The 27,397-nt window shown below is 41.6% G+C and overlaps 1 protein-coding gene across 2 annotated transcripts in view; it reads left to right on the plus strand.

Moving 5' to 3' along the window:
* Positions 1,803–27,397, plus strand: part of RNF38 (ring finger protein 38) — an 88,281-nt gene continuing 62,686 nt past the window's right edge. Inside the window, exon 1 of one of the 2 annotated variants that reach the window (XM_021380154.1) lies at positions 1,803–1,819. The gene's annotated coding sequence lies outside the window, so the exon portion shown is untranslated. Of the gene's footprint in view, positions 1,820–9,142; positions 9,158–27,397 lie in introns of those variants that run through there. The other variant, XM_021380155.1, reaches the window with a different exon arrangement.

Here is a 27,397-nt window from a genome sequence, read left to right on the forward strand (position 1 = left end):
TAGTTAGCATGCTAAGGCTGAAAAACCATCTCTGGAAGACGCATCCCTGAATGTGATTCTGAGCTGTGATAAACAAAAAAGACCACCTTGCTGCAACTGCTTGTAGTCCCTGTGAGCATTTTGTACTAAAACTCTGGCAAACCTGGACTTAAATTTTTGTATTTATGATGTCAGTTTGGAAGATTTTTGTATGTGAAGAAAACTGCTACTGTTATGAATATATGCATTGCAAAAAGAAGGGGAAGTGGATTTTGTTGAGTGTATGTGTTAAAAGGAAATGTAGCAATTTGATCTCTGATTGTGTTTGAACTCCTGGAGTTTTGCTCTGGATGTGGCATATTGTGTAGAGAGAGCTTAAGTTCTTGGTTTACTCCCTTTCCCATGCAATGCAGATGTCTCCTTCCAGAAAACATTGTGAAACAGAACAAATGCAGGCAGATTTTCAGGACTGGATTTGCTCTACTGTCCCCAGAAGAGTAGACGTAATTCTCATAAACAAGAACACTCACTTTTGAAGTCAAATGTCATTAAAGTAGTATTGGTCAGTCATCTATCAATCTGTGTTGGTTTAACTGCTTATGCCTTCATTAAAGGAGGCATGTGTTCTCGTGGTCTACGAGGTCTGTGTTTGGAGAGAGGAACGCAAAGGCAGGAGTGATATTTCCTGTAGACTTCCAGAAGTCCAGTGGCTAAACTGCATTATACCAAGGAATCTACTAGAAAGTCTCCTTTGGCTTTTGGATATTGTCTAAGGCTTTTGAAGTAGGAGCTACCCTGAGTAAATGGTAGCGCTCTGAAAGAAAGATGGATATCTCACAAGTCACACTGTTGTTACGCATTAAATTCTCCTTTAAGTATACCTTTCTGTTGAAAATTCTGTATTTTCTCACTTACTGTTATTAGTGTAGTGATGCTCTTAAAGGAAGGGTTGAGAGTTCAAAACACGCACAGCATCTTCAGTTCTAACTCTTTTTTGCCTCACGTCTTTTCATTTGTTCATTTGCTGGTGCAGGCAAGTACCCTGTGTATGAAGGAATGCTCAAAGGCAGGTGCACAAACTCACTCACTCCAGTATATGAGATGGTCATATCTTAAAGATTTTATGGTGAATCAGTTGTTACTTCCTCGCATCAGTGCATTATTAAAATTGTGAAAAGAGGTTCTGCTAGGGAGGAAACTGAGCTCTGCAGCATCCTAGATTTGTGTGCTGACTGCATTGTAAATATTTGTGAATATGCAATATCCAACTCTGCTGTGAGATGAGTTGCTGTCGGGGCTGGCTGACTTGGCTGCAGAGCTATTTCTCTTTCAGTTCTGCACACTACTTCATGAGATTTTTGCTCCAACTCAAATATTCTTAATAGTAAACTAGAGAGCTGTATGTGTGTTTTTAAATCTGTGAATGTACTTTGCATCTAAATCTTTGAGCCCTTTGTTCTGGGTTGAATACAGCTATGCCTTCATTAAAAATAAAAGAGATAATGTGTTCAGTTGCATAGAGGTAACGGCAGTCCCAATCAGAAAGAATTAGTCACTTAAAATAACCGTATTCACTGAGTAAAATTGCAGTAACTTTCTCCTATGGTTGAAGTCTTCCTGTATCTAGTGGAGTTTGAACTAAAATTGGTATCTTTGCTGTTAAGCTGCTAGATGTACAACTGAAAACTACTGAGCTATGCAGATATGTCACAGGTACTGGCTGACGTGCATCTGTGTTGCTGCTTTTGCTTTCAGATGTTACCATCAGTATCAATTGGCGCACAAGGAGCTATGGTAATGGGAGTGTTTGGGAGAGCTGGGTCTTGTGTACTTGAGAAAGGTAAGAGTGTGATGGGGCTTGGGGACACCTGATGGAACAGAGAGTGGGTGATAACTAGCGAGGAAAATGAGATACATAGCTAACTAAAGAGATGAAATATGGGCTGATCAGGATCAGCAACTGCAGAGAAAAGTGAGAAACCCATTAGAAAGAAAAGCGAGCTGAGTATTTCCATAGCCCCATACTGAATTAGGAAGAAAATTCCCGAGTGTGAGTGCAGTTCCCTGATGCAAAATGTAAAAAAAAATAAAAGCTATGGAAACTGAAGTGTGCAGAAGAAGGGTTATTGTGTGCAGTGCTTTATTGCTTCCTGTAATAAAGAGACTTGGAATTACGATAACCAATGCAGGCAAACCTTGTCTGTCTATATGTGCTTGTCTCTTCTTGGACTGCACAAGGAATTTAAGCTCGTAATTTTGAAACAACTCTATATCAGATGCTAAAGGAAACACAGCTAATTTCCATAGGGTGTCCTCGGGCTAGATGAGATATATGAAAAGCTGAGTGTATTGTGTTGTGTGTGATTATTGAATGATGATTTATGCCATTTGCTGCCTAGAGAAGCTCTACAGCTAAAAAGGGTAATGTAGTTGATCCCAAAGGGAGGTGTTTCTGGCCTCGTCATGCTGTAGCTTACATCTAAAATGGAAAATGAACTGCACAGCAGCCCTCATTTTGAATAAAGACATTTGTGTACTCAGAAGAATATAGAAAAAGGCTGTGAATCCTACGGAGGCTCCTTAGATTAGACACTAGCAAGAAATCTTAGGATTTCTATATATATATATGTGAATTTGCCATGGATGGGAAAATCTGGAACTGTAAAGAAAATGAAATAACCATATTCAAAAAGAAATGCCAAACCAGAACTGTTTGAAGTTTGACAGGTCCTTGACGACTGAGGTATCATGACATTCGCTTATGGCTTGGGGTATGTGAGAACTTTAGCTTTCCCCAGGCTTACAGAAAGTTTTTCTTTTTTATGTTTTGTTTTTCACTCAGCAGACAGAAACCTCCTGTGAGACTTAAAAATAAATAATCTAGTTGTATACATGGACTGCAAGCGGTAGTGTTCAGTCTGATATATCATTTGCAACAGAATCTACTTATGAGTGACCTGCTGTTCTGTCACTTGGCAAAATCGCTGCACTTTGTCTATTTTGCTGTAAATGCAGCACTTGGATTTCTCTGTGCATTTTTTAAGAATCTTCTAAGTGAATTAGATCTAGCCAGTAGCTATCTTGTTGGCAAATGTTTAGAGTTGTGCTGTTCAGAATAAACTTCATACAGAAGTCACATCCATCTGGAGAAGGAGCTTTGTTATGGGTTTTCATGTTGGAGCACAGGTCACTTGGGTTGTTGCCAAGAACTGAGAATAATAATCTTTTCTCATCAGTGAAACTGTGCCTCTAGAAGAGTGCATGGCATTTATGAATGAGGAGGAAGGGGAAATGGCTTCTGTCCTTGTGTTTGTAAGGAAATGCTCTTTTCCAAGGAGGTTCTTTCCAAGGAGCGTTTGGTTCGCATACCAGAAAGGAGTGGTTAAGACCTTTTGTATTTGTAAGGATCAGTTGCAGTTGCTTGAGGTAACACTGATGTTGTGTGCTATGGTGAAAATCTGCCACTGTTTCAAGCTATGTGAAGTCATATCATAGCTTATCCAAGATATTAGTATCATTTGAAGAAAACTTCATGAAGTGCATTTTTCACTGAAATGAGTCCTCAATGGTGTGAGGCATTTTCATAAGCTCTAAGGTAAATGATTCCTCCAAGAGGCTGTTACTGTGATGATGGACTGCCTTCACAGTAAAGAGCACTGTCTGCATCCATTTCAATATTAGGCAGTCTCTTTCTTCAGACTGAACATGAGGCTCTGGGATGGGACCTTTGCAGTATAACAGGGGAGGAAGGTGAAATCAGGATGTGCTGCCAGACACATTCTTTACCCTCAGAATGTTTGACTGAAATCAGTTGCATTAAGGCAGCTAAGGCCAGCTTTGGTCTTATTAGAGTTAATGAAGCGTTTGTCTTCTTGCTTTTGTGCGTATTTTCTCTAGTTTGTATCACGATGCTCTGAATCACACATTCACCCCTTTATAAACCATCTGGAAATAGTGTAAAGATTATCATGAAGATAAACTGTTTCTAAGGTTGTAGCCTTGTGCTCACTTAAGCGGCAGCTGGAGCAGCAGACAAAGCTGCCAAATATCACCCTGGCTTCTGTCCACCTCTGTCTTAAGCAGGACAAACACTGACATTAGGTGTTAACTGAGGTAAATCTCTTGTCTGGGTTCACAGGGCATTCATACAGATCCATACCTGTCATACGTGGGGCAGGTTAGAAGTGTTTCCTGCAGTATCAATGCTGCTTTAGAATGTGATCGAGAAATGACGCAAAGACCTTGCAGCCAGTTCTCAGTCTGCCTGATAACTTCTGTGTGGCATTGTTTTTGCTTGCCTTCATCTATGGGTTTAACCTACTGGTTAAATTGTGAGAGGTGCTGAGTAACAGGGAAGGGTTGATAGGTACTACAGAGTTGAATATAGAGGTGAGTTTTTTAATAATCTGAAAGATAATCTGCTGTAACTAGTAGTGCTTTTGTGTAGTCTTTAGAGTGCCATTAACATATTCAGATTACATTTCAGGCAGACCCACAAAGTAAATTAGAGCTCTGCAAAAATGTTAAAAACATTTGTTTATATTTTGGGTGTTAATGAAGTACGTATCTATTTACTATGTAGAGATAGTAGCAATAGAGATATCCATTCCTCACTGAAGCTGTATACTTGGGAGGGAAAGAGAGAGTAATCGTCAGCAATTTCTTGCAGCTCTACAGGAATGCAAAGTGAATGAAAAATAGCGTTTCAAATTACTGCACAGATGGAATGATCGCAATGTGCAGATAACGTTTCTCTGAATTATACCTTCATTCATGTGATTCAGTTTGCGCATGAATCAAAGAAGATAGCTTGGTTTCCACTGTGTGCCTGCTGTTTGAGTAATCCTCACTGTTCAGGAGGCTGAGATTAGTGCCCTATAGCTGTGCAGGTAGTGATCTGTCCTGCCTCACCTCGACAGTGCTGCAGACCACAAGCTGGCAGACATCAGCCTCAGCTGCTGAGTGTAATTTTTGTGCGGTTTCTTGTGGCTTGCTCAGGTATCCCCTGTGCTTCCTCTTGTGCCTACTGTAGGCACATACATATTTTAGGTGCTTTTTCCCTCATGTTTGATAGGTGAATACAATGTAAGCTGTTCTCAAAGCATGTGATGAAAATCAAATAGCTTTTCTATCTTACAAGTAAAAAGCTGAAAACCTAAATTAATCTTATCACCCAACAGCGCGTCATTATTTCACATAAGTGTATTCACCTTGTCATACAAAACCAGACATCTGACCACACTTTTTTATGTGGATTTTTTTGTTTGTTTGTTTGTTTCCTGGTAAGGCTGTTCATTAATATCATTTTAGCATCACATTTGTTTTCGTCTTAGAGTACACTCTCATAAGCTGTGTAGTATGACTGTCAGTACTGGAGAGAAACAATTTGCTGTTAAAACTGGAAGAGTTTCCCATCATAAGAAAGCTGTTCCTGTTATGAAAATAATGTAGAAAACAATGGCCATTAGACAAGTGGGGATCTGTGTGTAGAAATCCAGAGTATAGCTTAGTCATTTCACTCTAAGAGAATTAACATTAGATTTGTTATTAAAGCAGGATAATGATAGTACTTGAGTTGCAAAAGCTGGATTGTGCTTTTCTCTTCTAAAGTCGCTCTTGAAAAGAGAAGATCTTGATGTAGGACCATTAGGAGCATTAAGTGGGGCCTTCTAATGCTTCTGATGGCTTCTGAGAGACTTCCAGTTTTTAGGAGTGCTTTAGTTGCTGCTACATGTTGGGCTGTCATTAAAGAATGCTTTGAACTTGTGAAATCCCACTGTTGGCAGAAGAGCAGTCTTTTAATGTGCAAGGGTCCCCACATTGAGCTTGTGTCTGGGAGGGGGTCTGAAAACCTCCAGTTCCCTTTTTCCTCATGCATAGTCTTGGCTCTACATATCCTTGACTGTTCCCTTGGTACTGAAATCCCTACTCCTAGCTGTGCTCCTAAGAGTCCATTCCAACTCCTCTTAACATCCATCACCTCTAGGTGACTTGAGGTGTGAAAACAAAGCTGTCATTTGCAAAAGGTCTACCTAATCTTTTTGTTCATTCCTTAATTCTCTAGTAATTTTCTCCAAATTTAACTATATCTGCTGCTCTTTTTTTTTTTCTAGTTTCAGTTCCCAGGTACCTGAGCACAGAAGGATCTGTCATGTACTAAGTGTTAGGCAATCTAAGCAAATATGGCTCTTGGTTAATACAACCAGGAAAATCATGGGCTTGCTACCTTGCTCTTGAACCAGGAAATAATGTGTCACACTTTATTCCTTCCTGGGTCAAAATGTTTTTACTTAAATTGCTGTCATGCTTAGAGAAGCCTTCTTTTGCAAAATGCAGCAAAAGAAAGTGTGAAAAGAAAAACTGATAATTAGGCCAGCCTCTCAGAGTAGAGAGCAAGCACCACATAGATTTTGTCTGATCTCATGCCAGGAGATTTTTGCTGCCTTGCTCAGGCACCTGTCAGTCTGTGATAGGGCTCCTCCACCAGTGATAAACTACTTATGCCCAATAAGCTACACAGTGTCTGTTAATGAGCTTTATGTCCTGAGAGGAGTTGCTATTGGTCACAGTGGTGATGTCCTGCTCTGTCCCTCAGTTTTAATGGGGCAACACACAAGTGCCGAGCGCTGTGCAAGACCTGGAACCTGACTGTATCTGGAGGGATATTTGTTGAAAGTGAACAGTATGGTGGGGAAAAACTGTTCTTACACTGTCAGATGCAAGCTAGTCCTTAATCAGTCTAGGTTGAACCCTTTTGCTTCTAGCAGTCCACAGTAAATGCTTGAGAACTGGATGCAAGTGAAGCACAGACCAAGTAATTCTTCTTCCCTCGTCCCGGCTTCAGGAGCACCTTACTGCACTGGAGGTTGTGTTAAACATATTGTGTTCAGTGGACTGGACGTTTTTTTGAGGCATGCTGGGTAACTTTTCTTTGATTACCTTCTGAGTGATGCTCATGAACTGATAGTAAACCATTTCTCATCAGTGCTGAAAGGGTCAAATCTGTATATTGTCTTTTTTCCCCGCTAGTTTCTTTTATTCCTGTTTTGTGTTTTGAATTACAGGCTCCCAAGAATGCACTTTTGAAACTACTAGCAGACCTTGAGTGTAAGGCATCTTCAGTCTTACTCTGTAGCTTTTCTTAGCTTTTCTGCTAATTTTGAATGTTTATCTGCAAATTCTAACCAAAGCAAAGAGACTGTTCCCATTTAAGAGGAGGAAAAAAGAGGAAGATTTTGGTCCACAAGTGAGCAGGGTTTATTTTCATTCTTGTTTGGGCTCTTGGAACTGGATTTCATCTGTCACTTTATTTCCTCTCCACTCCACGTGTTAAGTCCTTTATAAACTCCCAGTTGTTATCTGTTTTTTGTGTTGACCCCAGGTTACATCTGACCTTTATAGACTAGAAAGAAAGAATTGTGCTGAAGCTTTTAAGTCATTGTCTGATGTTGCAGAACTGCGCTAGAGAGGTGAGCACAAGTGCTCCTTCGAAGAACGGCACTGCCCACTTTGTCTTGCGTGCTGGTATGTCTCTCTGGGACTGGCTCAGTTAAACCTCCCGCATTCCCATTACTATGAGCTCCTGAGCAGAGCATGGCCTGAGGATGCTCTGGAAATGTGGAATCATTGCCTGGCCAGGGTGGCAGAGTTGTGTGGCAGAGGTCGCTCCCTTTCTCTTTGTCCATGGTGCTATCTTGTTGTTCCTACTTCCATCTCTTACAGTACAGCCTTTGGCCCTCTCCCCACTTTCCTCATGAAATAACTCAAACCACTTCTCCTTGTTAAAATGGCATGTAGCCAATTTTCTCAAAACACTATTGACTTTTATTGCTATGAATAATTAGGAAGCCTTTGTATCATCTCCTTACTCCTTCTTCATGATGACTTGCAAGTCTGCTGATCCATCCTTCATCCGCCTTCTGGGAATGTGTCCCCTGTGGATCCTACTGCTGGGATCCCAGAGACATCCCAGTGTGTAACCTCACTGTCAAACCAGAGTGTACCAAGCTGTAGCTTCACTGGAGCTGAATGGAGACTGGAAGATCTTAAGATGCCTGCCCGAGTGCAGTGGGTTTTGTGAGAGATGCTTCCAGTTGTGTCCTGTACTCCCACTTCAGCTTGGGTTTTTCCACCTTGCTTTGGAAGTTTGGCTTCTGCCCCCTAGCTAAAACAGTTTATGGCTTCCCTGAAATGAGCAATTCCAAGAAGTATGTCTTAAGTCTGCTTTGTTTCTCTTTTAAAGAGAGAACAAAGGAATCGTTTCCATGCGATAATTATCCTGAGAGCTATGTAAGTTCCTTAAATAAGGTTTAAACAATGCTACTGTGGAAAAATCTCCTGAATGTAATAGAGTGTGGCAGTGACACGTGGTGGGCAGTCTTCCTTCTCTGGAAGCTTTGGTTTTCAGAGGCAAGTAAAAGCTGTAGTGACAATGTGCTCAAGAGTATATTGGCTCCTAACTGGGACGGCGTCATGACGGGGATGGGCCAAGCCCTTGAGTGCTTCTGCAGAGGTGGAAATACTGGAGGCAGAGTTTCTATCTTGCAACTGCAGCCGAGGTGCTAGAAGAGGGAAGGCAGGGTGCTGCCCCAGAATGCTGCTGCACTTGCTGCATGTCATGACCACGGCCTTCTTGTTTCCCCACTAAGCCTCTCCTACAGTTCTTGGCTTTCTGATCCACGATGCCTACTTGCTGTCCAGCTTAAGAAATGAGTACTCAGTCACCTGTTAGGTGGGAAAGCCGTAGTGTCCAATTGGAATGGCATTAATGCCTTCTATTAAAAAGAAGCATTCAGTGAGATGTAGCTTATCATTACGCTTGTTCACCTAGGCTACTGGTGGAATGTTTACCTTCATGTTATTAATTTTGTGTTATTTGGAAGTATGCCTTGAGTTATTATTAATGTCCAGGCAGAAAGAAGGATGAATGAAAGAAGTGAAACTGTGCAGCAGTGAGAGAAATGGACATTTTAGTACCAGTGTTGGATGTGACAGTATACCTAGCCATTATATCAAATAACTCTGGCACATTTGGGGTTAAGAAAAAAAGAAAGAAAATTGAGCAATTAAAGTAATAGTGCTTGAAGTGCGAGCTCCCAAGAACATTCAGGAAACTTATTTGCCGTCATTCAGTTTTTGCTATAGCGCTCAAAGAGGACAGTTGTTCTGTTAGTTCCGGGTAAGCCTTCCTCTGGGAAGTGTCCCTTACTGACTTACCACAGCATGTCAGGGTGATGGAGTAAGTGGGATGTCAAGCAAAGTGATTTGCTAAGCTGGTGTAGGTTGAGTGAAACTGGCTTCTGGGGGGAGAAAAAGACTTTCATGAACAGAGTTCAGCTCAGGGGTGAGGCAGTTATCTCAGCTTTTCTTTTTGCTCCTCTTTTTCTCCTGTGAATAACATCTGCAGCTTCTGGTCCCTGTAAATGTTAACTTTTAAAATATCTTACTTAACTTCAGATGTGGCAGGTTAGATCTTGTGATGTGTGATTGTCTCAGAAATTGTTATAATCTTTGTCTCATGTCAGATGTACTTTGTGCCTTTTCCAATTCCTCCTTTATCAAAATTCCTTCTGGGTAATTGCTTTTAGAACATTTGCAGTGTTGCTCCCCTTTATCTTTAATTAGGCCCCCAGTACTTTTACTTTTTCTGTTGGTTTGTCCTGTCTGAAATTTTCAGAGATGTCCTTCCTTGTCTAATCACTGAGTTTCATAAAATCATCTGATATTATTACTTCATGTGAAACATTTCCATCATAAATTTCTGCAGTGGACTAATCAACTGCGCCTTTCGTGTAACTAAACTGTGTCACAATTTCTGAGTTTTCAGTTTCTTCTCTCTGAAACTTGCTTTCATTCCTTCTATCCATGGATATTCAGGATGCTGTACATGGTACAAATAAAGTCGATGTTATTGTTTGCAAATGTACCACAAAGACTTCTATGCAGTGACGTTATTTGTGCTGTTATGTAAATGCTATTCAAAAGTATGTTAAAAAAACAGAAAAACTTTAAATGCCACTTTAGCTTTTTGTTTTAGCACAATCCTTTCAGGTTGTGGCAGCTCTTCTGTCTATATTCTTGCTTCAGTGCTGGACACCTGGGGCAGCATGTGTGGAGGTGATTTGGTTAGGTTGCAGTGCTTCACACTCCCATCCCTGAGATTTGGGGGTGCTGTGAAATTAACCTCACGTGAGCAAAAGTTGCTCAGCCTACAGCTGTCAGGCAGCCATGCCTCTCCCAGAGTTTGCCTCTGGTGGGATGGCAGTGTAGGCTCCTCTCCTGTGGTGTTACTTCGTGGGGAACTATCAGGGCAGCAGGCTTTCCGCATTACAGCCCTCAATAAGTTGTACATTTGTAGAAAATGAACTGAAGAAATGTGTTCCTTTTCTCCCTGACTTTACTAGTGTAGGTGTGTTTTCTTAATTATGCTTTTTCTTCATTAGTTTTCTAAATTGTGTGTGGTAACACATCTTTCCTATATGCCTGCTTTTCTATGCTTTGTGAATGCTGCTTCCAAATTTATCTGAATCTTAATTAATTTATTTTTATTGCAATTCATTTAACTTTTCAATTGGGTTATAGTTACCATTGAGGAAAAACGGCATCAATGGTAACAGACTGTCTGGGTAGTCAGCATTTCTAGCACAGAATGCTTTGGACAGCTGTTCTTCTAACTTTTTCCCATGAAGTCATAAAACAGTTGTCAAAGCACAGACTATAGCACATAATGATGCTTAATTACCTTTAAAGTACTTTAAGACTTGAGGATGCAGAATGTCTGGGATCTTTGCACGTATAACATTGTAGTCATGAGCTTCATGCTGGATCTTCTGCATACAGTTTATAGCTATTGAGCTAAGACAAATCTTTTGTTATGATTCACAGAAGTTATTCTTGATTTCTTTTAAGGCTTACGTCAAGTTTGATGACTGTATTGCAGTTTTTTATTCCTTGCTTGTTTGTTCATTTTATGCTACGTTTAATTTTAGCCCAAAGAGGTTTGTTTGGGTTTTATAGTGAGCAATTTCTTTAGTTCTTTATTTATTTATTTATTTTTATAAATCTAATGTTCTGTGACTTGAGTAACCAGTTTGGAGGAGCTCGTGAAAAAATTCCAGATATGAAGAAGCCCCTGAAGAGAACACAAGCATGTGAAAGAATTCTCAAAAAATACATTTTAAACTAAATTGCACATGAATTGTCTATGATGATTTGTAAGGAAAATAAGCCCATTTATTGGTGTGCAGTGTGCTTCTTCTCTCTTCTAATTTTATTAAATTCAACAACAACAACAACAACAACAACAAAACAACATGATGAGTGTTGTTGTGATTATGGGAGGTGTTAGGAAACTGCACCTTATGTGAGTCATTTCATCTGGGTCATAAGACTTTCGGCAAAAACTGGGAGACTGTTACTTTTTTGGTTTATTTCTCATGCCTAGTTTTTGCTTAAAACTGACTTGTTTTAAAGGATTGTCTATGAGTGGAAAAGAATTAAAAAAATATTTCCTGTTTTTCCTCCTGCCTCCTATGCCATATATGCTGTTATTATAAGGTCACAAACTGGCTTGTGTTGGAAGGGACCTCAAGGCCTGCCGAGTTCTAACCCACTGCCGTGGGCAGTGCTGCCACCCATCAGATCGTGCTGACCAGGCCCTATCTAACATGGCCTTGAGCACCACCAGGGATGGGGCATCCACACTTCTCTGGGCAGCCTGTGCCAGGGCTTCACCGCCCTCTGAGTAAAAAATATTCTCCCAATATCTAACCTAAACCTTCTTTTTTTCAGTTTTAAAACATTCTTCCTTGTCCTATCACTATCAGACCATGTAAAAAGTCAGTCTCCTTACTTCTTATAAGCCCCTTTTAAGTACTGGAAGGCTACAATGAGGGTTTCCCTAGGGCCTTCTCTTCTCCAAATTGAATGATCCCAACCTTTCTTCAAGGAGAGGTGCTCAAGCCCTATGATTATCTTCATGCCCCTCCTCTGGACTTACTACAACAGCTCCACATTTTTCTTGTGCTGGGGACCACACACTGGGATGTGGTACTCCAGATGGGGCCTCACAAGGGCAGAGCAGAGGGGAACAATCCCCTCCCTTTCCCAGCTGGCCACCTCTCTTTTGTTACAGCCCACGATACAGTTGGCCTTCTGAGCTGCAAACACCCTGCTGGCTTGTCTACTGGTTTTTGTCTACTAGGATCCCTAGGTTCTTCTCCACTGAGCTGCTCTCAGTGAGTTCTCCCAGTCTGTACACATATCTGGGATTGCCCTGACCCAATTGCAACGCTTTCCACTTGACCTTGTTGAATCTCACTAGATTCCAATACGCTAATTTGTCAAGGTTTTCCAGGTGTCATGGTTTTGTGATTTTCGGTTATTGGTACTCCACATCATAACATCATGTAGTGGATGTACCTAGTTCTCAGAAGAGAAGGACTACTACAGTCCCCACGGCACTTTGCTCCTCTGTTACCATTTTCCAGCCAGAGGGAAAAGATAAAAGCTCACAGTATAAAAGCTTGCAGATCACGAGACCTCATCCCTTTTTCCACCCGTCTCTCATCTTGGCAGTACCTCGCTCTCCAGCCGTCTTATCGTCGGTAGTAGAGTAAGGTCTACCTTGATTTTGGGACATTCTCTCTCTCTGTATTGGATTTATCAGCTTAAATTGTAATTAAATTGTATTATAGAGTGTTGTTTTGCGTTCCTATATTTTATTTAGTGAATTAGTTTGTTTCTCCTCAGATTGTTGCCGCTGTTCTTTGCTCTCAGGGCCATCTCCTTACCCTTTTCCCCATTTCCCAGGTCGTGGGCCCGTGGGTCCCCCATCCCCTTCGTCACGGAACCGGGCTGAATGCCCGTAAACCATTGACACCAGGTTTCTCTGGATGACATCGCTTCTGTCTGGTGTATCAACACTCACCTTACTGTTATCTGCAAACTTGCTGAGGGTGCCCTCGATCCCATTGTTTAGGTTGTTGATAAAGATGTCTAAGAGCACTGGTCCTAAGACAGACCCCTGGGGGACACCACTTGTCATATGTGTACATAGGACTGTTGACAATTCTCTGTGCCCATTCAACCAATTCCTCAGCCAGTGAATAGTCCAGCCTTCAAATCTATATTTCTCCAATTTGGAGATAAGGATGTGGTGTGAGACTATGTCAAAGGCCTTGCACAAGTCCAGGTAGATGGCATCAGTTGCTCTTCCTTTGCCTACTGATGTTATCACTCTATCATAGATGGCCACTAGGTTGGTCAGGCACAATCCACTGTTGGTGAAACCATGCTGGCTGTTTTAGATCACCTCTCTGTCTCACATGTGCCTTAACATAGCTTCCAGGAGAATCTGCTCCATGATCTTTCCAGGCACAGAGGTGAGGCTCACTGACCTGTAGCTCCTCAGGTCTTCCTTTCTACTCTTCTTAAAAATGGGAGTGATATTTCCCTTTTTCCAGTTACCAGGAACTTCGCCTGACAGTCATGACTTTCTTAATATGATAGAGTGGCTTGGCAACCATATCAGCCAATTCCTTCAGGACCCTGGTTTGCATGTTGTCTGACCCTGTAGGCTTGTACTTATTCAGTCTCATCACATGGTCTTGAACTTGCTCTGCACCTACAGTAGAAGGGATTTTGCTCCCCTAGGCACCACCTAGAGATTCAGGGACATGACAGATGTGGGCAGCCTGACTGCCAGTGAAGACTGAGACAAAGAACTCATTGAGTATCTCAGCCTTCTCCATGTCTATTGAAGCCAGTTTTCCCTTCTCGTTTATCAGAGGGGGTATTCTTTCCTCAGCCTTTCTCTTCTGACTAATGTACCTGTCACATCCCTTGTTATTTTTCACATCCTTTGCCAAATTCAGTCTCATCTGTGCTGTAGCTTTCCTGATCTCACCTCTACATGTTCAAATGTCATCCCTGTACTCTTCCCAGGCCACAAGTCCCTGTTTCCACTGCCTGTGCATTTTGTTTTTATCCCTCAGCTTGACCAGCAGGTCATTCTTGTTCAGCTATGCTGGTTTTCTGCCTCCCCTGACTGATTTCATACACTGGGGTATGGAGATCTTTTGCTCTCGGAAAGGCAAAGAGTTTCCAGCACTGTTTCATTCCTTTGTCCCTAAGGACAGCTTCCCAGGGGATCTCATCCAGCAATTCCTTAAACAGCCTGAAGTTCACTCTCCTGAAGTTCAGGGTCCTGACTCTGCCAGGCCCATATTCCTTTAGATCACAAATTTAACCGTCGCATGGTCACTGTAGCCCAGGTTTCCTCCAGTCCACCTCTTTAATGATCTCCTCTGCACTGGTGAGCAACAGGTCCAGTAATGCTTTGCCTCTGGTTGGTTTGTCTAACACCTGGACCAGGAAGTTATCCTCAACACACACAGGGAGTCTGCTAGATTGCTTGCGCCGAACCATGTTTTTTTTTTTTCCCAGAGGACATCTGGGTGGTTGAAAACCCCCATCCTGATAAGAACCTGTGAGTACCATGCTTCCTGTAGCTGAAGCAAGAACGCCTCATCAGCAGGCTCCCCTTCATCAGAAGGCCTCTAATAGACTGCAACCACCAGATGTCCTTAATTTTTACCCACAAGCTGTTGACTTGTTTGTGACCATTTCTCAGGGGCAGCTCTCTGTAATCTACTCAGAACTACTGAGTTCTGTCAGAAAAAAAAATTGAGAAACTGAATATTTTTGAAGCACAATATTTGGAATTATCCTGATATAAATCTGGGATTTTGAATTATTTGCTTTGTAATCTTTGAGCTACATGAGCAGCCCTAAGATAGCTTTCTAACTCTCATTTGTTACAATGATGCCTTACAGTGTGTAATTTTTTTTTTTTTTTTACGGCACTTCAGCTTTGTGTCCAGATCAGGCCCTGCATGGTGCTGCAGAAGGAATAGGGCTGCCTCAGGAGAGCATTTCTCTGGGAACTCCATTTCATGTGGGAAAGTGAGCAGTGACTGCCACAGAGCTTTCCTATAGGAGAAGGCCTAGGTGATTGTGAAGGTGGGAAATGCCATGGCAACTGAATTCTTTTCCTGCTTCTGATGCCTGGCATCAGGAAATAAACTGTGCAACCTACACTCTTTGCAGGAGCTCTTTCTTTTTCCCTTCCTAGATATCCATTATAAGCCTGGACCTGGTTTTGCAGAGGTCTGGGTGTGTGATCGATGAAAAGCAGTTAGGAAACAAGCCTGCCAACAGCTTGCACAGAGCTGGAGGATCAGACACAAAAACAGGCCCAGGTGTGGTTTTTGTAAAAAAAAAAAAAACAGGTGCCGGGTCAGGTTTTTGTAAAATGAGGGCAGATGCTTGTGGTGGACTGGTTAATATCACTGAGATCTGAGGTAGGACCACTGGAGTATCATGATGAGTCTCAAACAAGTTCAGTGTTCAAACAGGGCCAGAGCACCGTGTGGCACTGAGCTTTGAAAGATGAGGCAGAAGAGGAGTGGTGAGTGACACTTCTCTTCTGTGCAGTGCCCTGTCACTGGGCAGGGTGCTGGGGGAAACATAGAGGTTTGCACTCTATCATAACTCACAGAGGGGTTGAAAATAGCATTGTGCGAGCCATAGTAATTCAGCCACTTCCTGAAGTTCACTTCTCCTTTGTAAAGTGATTTTGTTTGAGAGCCATTTAAAAGATTTGAAAAACTTCTGCTTTCTCACAGCTGAAATACTTATTTTTCTATTAAATGTAAAACCAGTGAGATAATTTAGAATTGTTTAAAGGGTGTTGCTGACTTTAGTGGGACGCAGTTGTTCACAATTGATTTTTCCTGTTGTGTCCAGGTGAATACCTTGCTCCTCTCCCTGAACATTTGTAACAAATTGAATGAGATCTGCTCTTTTTCTTTCATTTTTGTTTTTCCATTTTGCTGTACCTTCCTCATTGGCAGAAGCAGCCTCTTGAACCACTGTGTATTTGTGAAGATATAGCTGAAGATTGAAGTACCAGGAGACTTAATTTGGTGTTTCACTGGAAGGCTTCCTCTAGGCCACTAAATGCAGCTCTTCTAACCTGAGGTCCAGTTCCCCCCATGCCTTTTTAAAGTTATTTTTTGATCTGTTTGGTAGACATAAATGATAATGGAAAGAGAAATTCCCTTGCAGCAACTGAGTAAGTTTGGTAAAGGACTTTCTGCAGGCTTTTCTTTCACAAACACAGTAAATACACTCTTGCTTTTTCTTAGTTTGGTAAATGGGCTGAAGGCTGTCTTGTTTCTCTGTAGGATCTCTAAGTAATTCCATCTCCTCTGCTAACATAGTCATTTGTAATAGCACTGGGTTTTGTGTACTGCAGAGTCCAGCTAGCCTACAACATCAGTTAAGTTCTTGTTCCTGCTTCCCTGATAACAATGTCTGGTCTTCACAGATGTTCAGGTGACAAATGCACTATGGACTCTAGTGTTTATTATAAGCAGAAGCGGGTCAGCCTTGCTGCAGAAGTGTCATGCCCCTGCCCAGGAGTGCTGAAGTTGCTAAGTCATCTTAGGAGAATAAGAAGCTTGATCTTGTGATTGGCTTCGACTCAATGATGTTTAGAGAAGAGTTTGGGAAATGATCACTTTTCTTTTGGTATATGCTGGCTGTGGCTGTAAAAGATTGAGAGTATACTTTTTATCTCCATCTGGAGATTTAGGAAAAAAAAGGTGTCTATCCTTAGGCCACGTCCTTCTTTATTAGTCTTTTGTAGTGGCAACTATGGGGTGCTTCAGGATCAAAAGCAGTGAAGGATCCTTTCATGGTCTGTACTTGCAGTCTTTTGGCAGCTGGTAACAGGCAATGATCTCATTATCTGTAATCATTTTTGATCCACAACTGGCTGTGGCACCCTGCAGCAAAAGGTTCCGGAGCTGACACAGGGACTGTGCAGAAAAATGATGAGTTAAGTATGCAACTGCGCAATACTGACAGGTGTCCTGAGAGAAGTAGTGAGTAAGCTCTCTGCTTGTTTTCATCAAACCAATGTTTGTAGACTGATATCCCTTAGTATCTCTTCTGTATGCTGAAAAGTGCTATGCTCACTCCATGTCTTGGTTGCTATTGCTGCATGTCTCTATGCCATCTGCCAGATTTGAAAGATAACCTGTTTTAAGCCCTTGACTCCTGCTGCTCTGCATCTACCTCCTTGACAAATTCAGCTCTCTTGTAAACTTCACACCATGTTCCCTGAAGCCTGGTGAAGGAAAGTATATTCAAGTGTAACTGGAATGTATCTTGAGCGTGCTTCCAGTACGAATTTGCATGGTCCAAAAGTTTCAAGACTTTCTCTGGCATCTTCTTTGTAGACGAGCTGTTCAAGACGAGCTGCTCAGCAAACATGGTGAGCTGTGTGACTCCAGCTAGCTTAACTTCAGTGGGCAGATCATGAGAACCGTGCACTGAAAGCCAGCCAAAGAGCTTGTCATTTGTTCAGATCCTTATTTCTGTGCCGTGATAATTTGCTCCATTAACTGCATGCTTTTTAGCGAAGCAGGGAGTGATTCAGCAAGTGTGTTGATTCCGGAAAGGTTGCACAATGGGGTTCAGTGTGTGTTTGTTTCCTTATCAAACTGAGTCATGTGTAGGGCAGAAAAGACTTGCTTGATTGCAAGCAAAATTCTCCTGAAATCAAAATGTCTAATAACAATGATAATAATGAATAACGTAGTAATAAATAATGAGGGCCATGTTAAATTCTCTGACACTTACAGATGACTTCACAAAAAAGATTTGTTAGTCTTAACTAACGAACAGTGTGTGCAAGAAACAGGGACTCCTTTTTCTGAGCAGTGTGGATTCTTCATCTTCATACTCTTCTGAGAGAGTGGTATCTTTAGGCTTTCTGGTTGAAGGTCCCAGGAATTTTAAGTTCACGAGAAATCGAATCTTCGGTGGAGGAGCCTGCTAATACATACAAGGTTTTTGTTTGTTTGTTTTGTTTTGTTTTTTGCTTATTTGAAAAAGAAACATTTAAATCTAGGAAATGTAACGAGTCCCCGCTTGCTTGTTTCCAATAGTTCTTAGTACTTACATTGAATCACAGTGCTGAATTATACCTTTTGCAAACAAGAATGTAGCAATGAGCAGTGTTGTAGAGAATCTCCTTAGCACAGATTTTATAACAGAAGGAAGAGCATTTGTATATGTGAATTCTTTGTTTACACTGATTACATCTTCAGCATTACTTCTGTTTGTTTTGTAGTCACTTATACTGTTCCTCCTGTTGGCAACTGTTTGTGGTATTCCTACTTAAATCTTAGCAGAAATCAGCAAGCTGAACAAAAGGGATCATGTTGTGGAAGGCCTTCATAAGGTTTCTAAGTTCTAATGAGCAATGTCTGTTCCAGCCTGTAACCCCTCCTAATGCTGTCTGCATACCAGCCAAAAATAATAGATCGTGCATGCTTAAAATTGTGGATTGAGAACTCTTACCACATCCCGGCAAAGTCAGCAAGTTTCTCCCAAATCATGCTTTTTTTTTAAAGGAAAAAAAACAACTAAACATAATTACTGCTAGTTCTTTCACTGATCTTTGCTAAGGTTAAATTCAACAGAAATTAGAAACATGTTTTGTAAATTCACTGCTTTTCATTGTCTAAATATGTGTAATTGGGACACTGTTGTTTGATTATACATTTCTTGTCCTCCAATATGCTTTCTTCCTACTGAAAATGAGAATGTTTTTTGTATTTTGGTGTGACTATATACAGGACACATTGCAAATACATATTGGGAGGAAGGACTACTGGATTTTCTTAAGCAAGGGGACAATGTATCATGTTCTTGCATCCGCATTTGTGGGTTAGGTACTATCTTGAGAAGTAGCCAAAACAGCTAAAATGTGATTAAAGGAATTGTACTGCCATCAGTCAAGGCAATTTGTTGTGGAATTGAGGACAAGAGGCAATGGGCACAAACTGGAACACCAGGCAGCACTTCAGTACTGTGTGGGTGGCAGAGCACTGGTACAAGTTGCCCAGAAGCTGTGGAATTTCCTCGTTTGAGATATTCAGTAGTCACCTGGACATCGTCCTGGGAAGCCTGCTATGGATGTCCCTGCAGGAGCAGGGTTGGGTAAGATTCTCTTCAGCTGCTGTCCAATCTCAGTTGAAGTCTGTGGATGAAGATGAGTTTAGACAGAGCTTCCAGATTCTGCTTTTGTATTTGGAAGTCCTCTTGCAGAACACCTTTTGCTGCCTCTGTCTATAAGCCTGATTGTTATGGCAGAAGTGGAAAGCAGCTTCCTATAATAATTTCTTTAAAGGAGAGGGAAAATTGAAGAAAGTATATGTTTCTGTTAAAGCATTTACACCTTGGTAATACAAGTTGTTGCAGGTTTAAACTTTTTCTTTCTTTCTTTCTTTTTTTCTTATTGACATTGTCAACTGCTGTTATAGTTTGGAATTGAAATAAAAATCGTCAGCAACTTTCCACAGATCAGAAATGCTGTTTACTGACAGTCTCTAGTATCATGCTAGCTGGAATTTTATAGTGGGAAATGAGAGGTACACTTTCGTTTGAATGGCTGGATTTGTCATCCTGTTGATAACTTTCTGTTGTTGAAAATTGTAATTCCTCAAAAGCTTTGTCAGCTGGCGAGTGTACTCTCATTTTTTAACATTCTGGAAAAAACTGTGCTTCATGGAGAAAAAGGGATGGATGAAAGACTTGTGACAATCAGAGAGTGAGAACTTCTCCTCTGGGGACAACTTAAATCTATCCAGCCCTAGTTTAGCTGGCTCAAAAAACAGCTGGCTTTATTGCAGAGGGGTCTTGTTTTGTGTGAAAGTCTCTTTAGAGGCAAGGTTATACACTTTCTTTCCCATCCTGGTTTGCCAAGAATTACCTGGCATCTGGGTCTGACATTTTTCCAGATTGAGATTATGAATTTTTAAAGTTCTTTAAAGGAGGAAAGAGTAGTTTTTAGAATAAATAAAACAAAAAAGTTCTTTGAAAAAATTAGGTACTTCTTACAAATCAGTGAAGTGAACATGCATATTCTGCAGCTGGAGTAGCAAATAGATGAGGTGGTCTAACTAAGGCACATATTCAAATGCATCAGCATTGTAAATTGCTGACCATTCAGGAAAATTTGCTCATTTGCTCTTTGATTCAGTGCTGAGGTAGCACTTCACCTTGCAAGAACTTTCTCCCTTTAATACGAAAGAAGAGCTGCTGGAAAAAGTCACCCGTGCCATTACAGAGGAATGTACAAGGCAAAAAGATGTACTGGGCCCATTTTCAGTTCTCTTAGCAGCTGTTGTGAAAGACTAGATATGAGATTTTTAGGTGTTTTGGCAGCAAAAGTGATTTTAAAGAGAAATGGTATGCTTACTGACAGTGGCATAGGCAGCCTGTTCACCAGAGCTCTTAAGAAGGAAATGAATGCTGGACATCTTTGCAGAACTATCTTGAGAAACTAGTGGAAGAATTCTTACACAAGAGCATGAGTTCTTTAGAAAAACTGACCACATCAGACTCTGCTGCAGCTAGAAACAAGTTCTTCAGTCTCAGACACTATGACAAATTCACCTTGGTTAGTGAAGATGATATTATTGAGCAAACGCCTTTCCTGTGCCCTGAAGATGTGCTGGTCTTGTTCATTCTGGAGAAGAGAAAGCTCCGGGGAGACATTGTTGTGGCTGTCCCATACTTGAAGGGAGTTTATAAACAGGAGAGTCTGGCTTTTTACACAGTCTGATAGTGATAAGACAAGGGGGAATAGTTTTATACTAAAAGGGGGGAGATTTGGGTTAGATGTTTGGTGGAAATTCTTCACTCAGAGGGCAGTGTGGCTCTGGCACAGGCTGCCCAGAGAAGCTGTGATGCCCCATCCCTGGAGGTGCTCAAGGCCAGGTTGGATGGGGCCCTGGGCAGCCTGAGCTGGTGGGTGGCAGCCCTGCCCATGGCAGGAGGTGGAACTGGATAATCTTTAAGGTCCATTCCAACACAAACCATTCTATGTCTCCATGATTCTATATGGTCACTTCAGGCCTAGCTGTTCTGTGCCTGGCTGCCAACAAAAACATTTGGTGGAGATTCTGTGTTTTGATATATGGTCACTGCAGCCCCTCTGGCTCTGGGAGTTGTTCAGAAGACATAAAAATCACAGATTTTTTCTTGGTGTGTTTACTGTTTAGTTCATGTGATCGAATGTTGGGAAAGTTGGTGAGGGTGGAGTTTATTTTAGAGGTAATGCAAAGCATTTTCTTCTTTTAGAAACCAAGTGTTTTGCTGTAGCTTTGATGGCTCACATCAAACTGCACATGTTCTGCAGCACTCTGTGCTGTGGTTTGGAAGGGAAGCAAAGTGAAATGGTTTGTAATTCTGTACTGGTACTTTCTGTGAGCTTGTCCTCTGAGAGAAAGCTCCCCAGCACCACAGCAGTATTTATTGCCTGCTGGCTGAGTCAGAGCTCCCACTGACCAGGAGAGCTGTGCCAGAACTCCAGGACTGCTTCCCCAAGGTGTGCCTGCCCACCAGCTTGTGTCACACTATGTGACTTACTGGTACCAGGTCTTATTTCCAGTGGCCATTACCCCTCTTTGCATGAGATCCAGGGAGAGATTCTTCAGGCTGTGTGCAGGCTTGTCAGTTGCAGCTGCTGCGCCGTGCTGGCTAATGCCCTGGTACGGCAGCTTTAAAAAGACACTGTGCTGCCATTGGAGTGCTCTTTGTGTGTCCTGTTACAATTAAAAGGATTTTAAATTTTATTTGTTGGTTTTGTTCCTTAACAGTGCAGCCTTTGCCTCCAATGGCAGAGGCTGTATCTTGTATTGGAAAGTGTTAAAAAAAATGTTGGAAAATCTCTTAACTGAAGTGCTCAGGGAGCTCACTTTAATGAATGTGGAAAACGGGAGGCTGGGCCACATTTCTTAAGAGGTTGGAAGAGCACAATAACACTATTTGATAGAGCCAGATCTCAGCTAGAAAACACTGTTTTTCAACACCGTCATCACAATTAGCTGATTTTTGCAGATGAGCTGATCAAGACACTCTTCATTTCATGGTGTGACAACCGTGCATGGCTATCCAGAACATGGCTTGTCTTTCTTGTTGCTGTCACCACTGCTGAAACACACCACCTACCACCTCACTGTGTGACATCCACTGTTTGATCTCTGTGAATGTTCATCAAGCATCAATGAATGTCTGTGAGTGCCTTTTTTTCCTCATAGAGGAATTCAGTGACACACCTTTGCTCCATCCTCACTTCCATGTCAGACTTCACTTTGTCCGACTGCCCCTCTGCTGCCATCTGTCACACGGCAGCAGCATGTAACGGGATATTGGTGGGAAGGTTCAACCTCTACTGCCGTACCACCAACATCTGTGGGCCAGCATCATGAAATAGGAGGCACTACTTTTGAAGCAGCCTTTGTAGAATGTATCTCTGGCATTGGAATGTTTTTGTAAACATTCTTCATTGCATGGGTTATTTTTTCTTGATGGAGAAAAGTAACCAGGGGTGGGAGTTTAAAGTGCATTATCCTTGGTGCCAAAATATTCCTTGTCTTAAAAAATGACCTATCCCTCTCCTCCAAAATCAGCCAAAAAAGTTTCTCATTCAGCCTGTCCCCAGCCATGCTCACATCTAACTGGTTGGATGGTGTTGCTAACAGGTCTCATCAGAGTTTCTCTTTTACTTATTTACTTCTCTGGAATTTTATGTATGAGCTGTTTTGTTTCATTTCCATTCTCTTACTTTTGCTATTAGTTCTAAGGCATGCAGAGGTGATGCTGACAATGGGAACATACAGAGGTGGTCTGTGTCCATTAGGTCTCTAGTTAGGGCCGTGGATGAGTGAGTTAGCAAAGTGTTCTGTAGAGGATTTGATTCCTGCGGTGTGGGTAGATGTAAGCCTTAGGGCAGTCCTGCAGGTGGCCCCAGAGACCCGGCTGTGGTCGGTGCTGCTGGGGAGCCCGGCCGGCGGCCACGGAGGAGCTCGGATTTCCGTAATAAGAAACCAGGAGCACTCACCGAGTACTGTCAAAATCAAATGATTTTGACTGATTGACACATTCCAACTTAGGTAATGCTGAGTGAGAATTTCTCCTAACTAGCTCGATTTCTGACCTTCAAATCCTACCTGGTGTTTCCTCGCTTTTAATGCTCCTCTGCTTTTTGTTGGCCTAAGTGGCTGTACTACAGTAACTGACTTCCAGTGTCCCTGTGCTCAGATGATACGAGGGCTTTAGGAGAATGTCAGCTGCAGTGTTTTGCAGCTCATAAAGCCTTTGAATTTTTTTGTGAAAGTTCTGTAACTGTCTTCTAAGAGAAAGCAGGAAAAATTCTTCTAGCTGTCTCTCAGATCTTAGATGAGTGATCTCTCCTGAGGCTAGTAGCCATCCCACATGTTAGTAAATTATTTTGAGTGCTGGGGTGTCACAGGGTTATTTATTGTTCTCATTAACTAGGATTCTTGCATTTTATCAGCAAATTGGTCTACAGTGAAACATGCGTTTCTCTAATGGAGAAAATCCATGGAGACTGGGCCGCATCACACATCTTTTTCAAAATCCTCAAAAAATTAAATCTGTAGTAGTTGTGTAACTCAAAATGCTGTTGATTGTGTTTGAGAACCATGCAAACTAAAACCTAGGAGAAGTCAAGTGTGTGTTCGTTTCAGTGGTCTTTGCATATATTGGGAGTTCTTGCTCACTGCAGAGCAGCTGAGTGAGCAGCCTCTCCCACGGCTACCGGACAAGTTGTAGACCTGTAGTAGTAACCTGTGATTCTTTTCTATTGGAAGGTGTTAAAGGCTCCCACAGTGTCCGTAAGGCAGCTTCTGTTACTGTAGGTGTATCCTCCAGATGCATATAGTGTGGAAGCTTGACTAGCTGACCCCTTTTGTCTAGCGTTAATTAAAGCTGTGAGTGAGGAAAACAACAGAATGCAGGCATTCATTCCTTTAAAAGCAGACAACAAACTAAAACACACTGAGGTCATGTAAAAGCTCTCCATGATATATCAAGAAAAGTTGTAAAGCCTACAATGCCAGTCAGTACGCATTCTGTGAAACTGTGGGAGGCTGACTTAGAAGATACAACTTTGGGTAGGGGAATCTTCTTTTCTCTATGGGATCTGGATCTTCAGTGAACTGTGTAAAGAAACAGCACAGTATTCCTTGTTTGTGAGGGAAATGTGTTGGTCTGAGTTGAATAAGTCGTCTTGGAAACTACATCTGATACATGAAAGAGGAGATAAGTAAATCAAGCTTCAGGAGTCTGATTGTCTTTTGTGGTGAAATGACTAGATCTGTGGAATCTGGGTGAGCAGAGGCAGTCATCTGCCATGATTTTTAGCAAGGCAATTGATATGGTCTCCCATGGCATTTTTGTATCCAAGTTGGGATGGTACAGTGTGGATGGATGAAAAACTGAATGATGAAAAACTAGCAAGAAATTTGGGGCTTGGAGCAATGGTTAGTAGAGGCTGAGGGACTGAGTCTTGTTTGGCAGGCAGAAGAGACAGCCAGGGTAGTTGCAGTCTGCCTCTACCCATGGAGGAGCTGGGCAAAGGTCATACCCAGGTCTCTTCTCAGAAGTAGGGCAGGAGAATGAGAGACAGCGATCGCAGATTGAATCACATCATAAATTGATATCTTAAACTATTCTATTATGTAGTTTTTGTCCAGAACATCTTTTCATGTGGGCTTGCCTGCTAGGGATACAGCAACTTTAAACTTCCCTGTAATGTTTGTATGGGATCATCTAACTTATTCTGGAGCAGACAGCTTATCTCATTAGCCTAGAGGAGTCTCTGACTGTGCAGATAGATCATAAAATCAAAGAATGGTCAAAGTCAGAAGGCACCTATTGAGATCACCTCACCTAGACAAGCACCAAACATACTGTCCTGCTGGATTTTGAATTTCACCAAATCCTGAAACCAGTTTCATGGTGTCTACTGTGACTTCTACTGTGCAGGCAAAGCCTTTGTCATAGCGCAGTTGTTTGGGAAAAAGGCTGAATTGTGTATTGTAGAGCCAAATAGAACAGACCTTTCACAAACTAGTTTGGACCAATTTTGATTCTTCATTTCTGTTGGTCTCTCGATAATTAACACCATGTTTTTCCCCAGCCTGTAATTCTGTCATGTTGTGTGCGTTTGAGTGACACTAGGATCTGGGGAGGCAGGAAGGGGAATTAATTGTTCTTTCTTCCCTCGTATGTCAACAAAATGCATTCTCTTCAGAATGTTCCCTGTTGATCCTTGTGGAGGGATGTGGAGAAAGGAATTTGAATGATCAGCAGTCTTTCTGAAGTATTGCTTATTGATAAGGGAAATTACTTTTATCTTCCTTGGTCGTCTCAATGGGAGAAACATGTGATCCCCAGCAGCTAAGTGCTGTCATTTTTTTCATATAGAAAAGCTGTGGATTGCCCTGTGCATTCTGAATTCAAGTAATTTGAGAAAGATCTATATTCATAGCTGCCCACTGTACACAGTAATTTTGAGGTGATTACAGCCCTTGCTTCCAAGCTGGAATTAGTAAATAAAATGCCAATTTTAGTACGTCATAGCACTAGAAACACTTAAGAGTCTAGTTGTCCAAAAGGTGTCACTTGGATGATTGGTATTAGAAATAAATAATATATAGTATTGAAAAGAGCCTGAGAGGGAATGGTTTTTGCCCAAAATACTGATCCATTGCACTGCTGTTAAGTCCGATTCTGACTCTTTCCTTGTTTTTGAGCATAGGTATCTTATGTTGTGATATATAGGCAGAATGCACATATGTATTTATTCTAACCTTTAAAAGCTGCATTTCTTTGAGCTCTATATGAACTGTTAGATGTAACACTGGAAATTATCAGCTTTAGTTTGGAGCATTTTTCCTCATTTGTTTAAGTATCTGACAGCAATTGTTGTATGAAATCTTAACTTTTCACCTCTGCATCTTCCTTAGCAGACCTCACCTGCTGACTTCTGTGTCTTTCTTTCATGTATCTTTTGTGTATCAGTAGAGAAAGGAGGATTGATATTTTCCTCCCTAAACAAACGGTGACAGACCCTGCTCAGCAGCTGGTTGAGGTGAAGGTGCATGCGTAGCACCAAGTTCTGTTTTCTACTCATTCCTTTGTAACTGATCAGGTAGAAAATCGTGTGTCATTTCTTAACATGACATGAATAGTTTGTGTGAAGGTGTAATCAGTGAGTCAAAATAGCTGAAAGTTATTTAACTGCTGAAAAGACAAGGAGTCAAAGCTTTCTCGCTGTTCCTTATGTAGAGATGTAATGAAATGGGCAGCTTTTGTGCTTTACTCAAATAAGAAGCACCCTGACCCTAGTGTACAGATCTGATTTACAGCCATTTTCTGCTTGAAACAGGAATTAAGAGGAACTACAGGGAGCTTGCTGCCCGGGTCTTGTGTCATCCATGGGTCTGTGTCTGCTGAACTATCTCATCAACGAAATCAGTAAAACAGTCCAAGATGCTTACTGACACAGAGGCTGCTGCTCATCTGCATAGCATGGAGCAAGTGTTGTGAGGGTTGTGAGCTCTGAGCCCCTTTAGCTGCAATTGCAAGAGGATTGTTTCCCTTTCAAAGAGCTTAAGTAATGATGTGGTATAACATTCTAAACAAAGGCTCTGTGCATGTTTATCTGCTGGGATGAGCAGAGAGGGGGATCAGTTTGATTAAGGCTTGCTCCAAGGTAATGCTTGGAGATAAAATGTTGTATTTTGGCTGCAGAGAGCAGATTGAACTGGGACGTGATATGGGGGAGATGAATGCGGCATGCATTTGCTTTGTGCTATCAGTCTCATGCTTTGATATAGAAATATTTCCAGTTCTTCATCTGCTGGAGTACGTCGTAGGAATGAGACATGATAATTGATATTGTTGCATAGAAGCAGGTGTTCTTTTGGGCTCCTGTCATGTACTAAATCTTCTCTGTACAAGTCTTGAGAGACAGGAATCAACTTCAGTGTTCAGGCATAGCTTTTTCAGTGTGCTTCTGCATCACGACATGAGGTCTTTGGCTTTTCTTTGTGTGTAGGCTGCTTGCAGTTCCGTTTCTGTCCTTTCTTAGTAGTTGGAACCCCATGCTTTCTGCTCCACCTGGGACATGGGCAGCATGTGCCTGTGCAGAAAAGGACACATCAGCCATGTGGTGAAGCTGTTGTATTGTCATGGCTTTGGCTTGCCTTGATTTAAATAAAAATTCAGAGAAGTGAAAACCCTGGAAAACAAGTTTGCTTGTGGCATTCAGATTGTGAAGTTTTTTACTAAACCTTTATCTAAACACTAAACAGCAAAGGACTGTAACAGATATTATTCTTGAAGATGTTGTTTTCAGTCACCACATCAGCAAGTCTTCCAAAGTGATTCTTCCCAAATAATTAATTTGCAAATGCAATTGGGTGTCCTTTTAGGCTGGTTTTTTTTCATTACTATTACCTAGGAATTG

The sequence above is a fragment of the Numida meleagris genome, chromosome Z, assembly GCF_002078875.1.
Source record: "Numida meleagris isolate 19003 breed g44 Domestic line chromosome Z, NumMel1.0, whole genome shotgun sequence".
In the NCBI taxonomy this organism is placed as follows: domain Eukaryota; kingdom Metazoa; phylum Chordata; class Aves; order Galliformes; family Numididae; genus Numida; species Numida meleagris.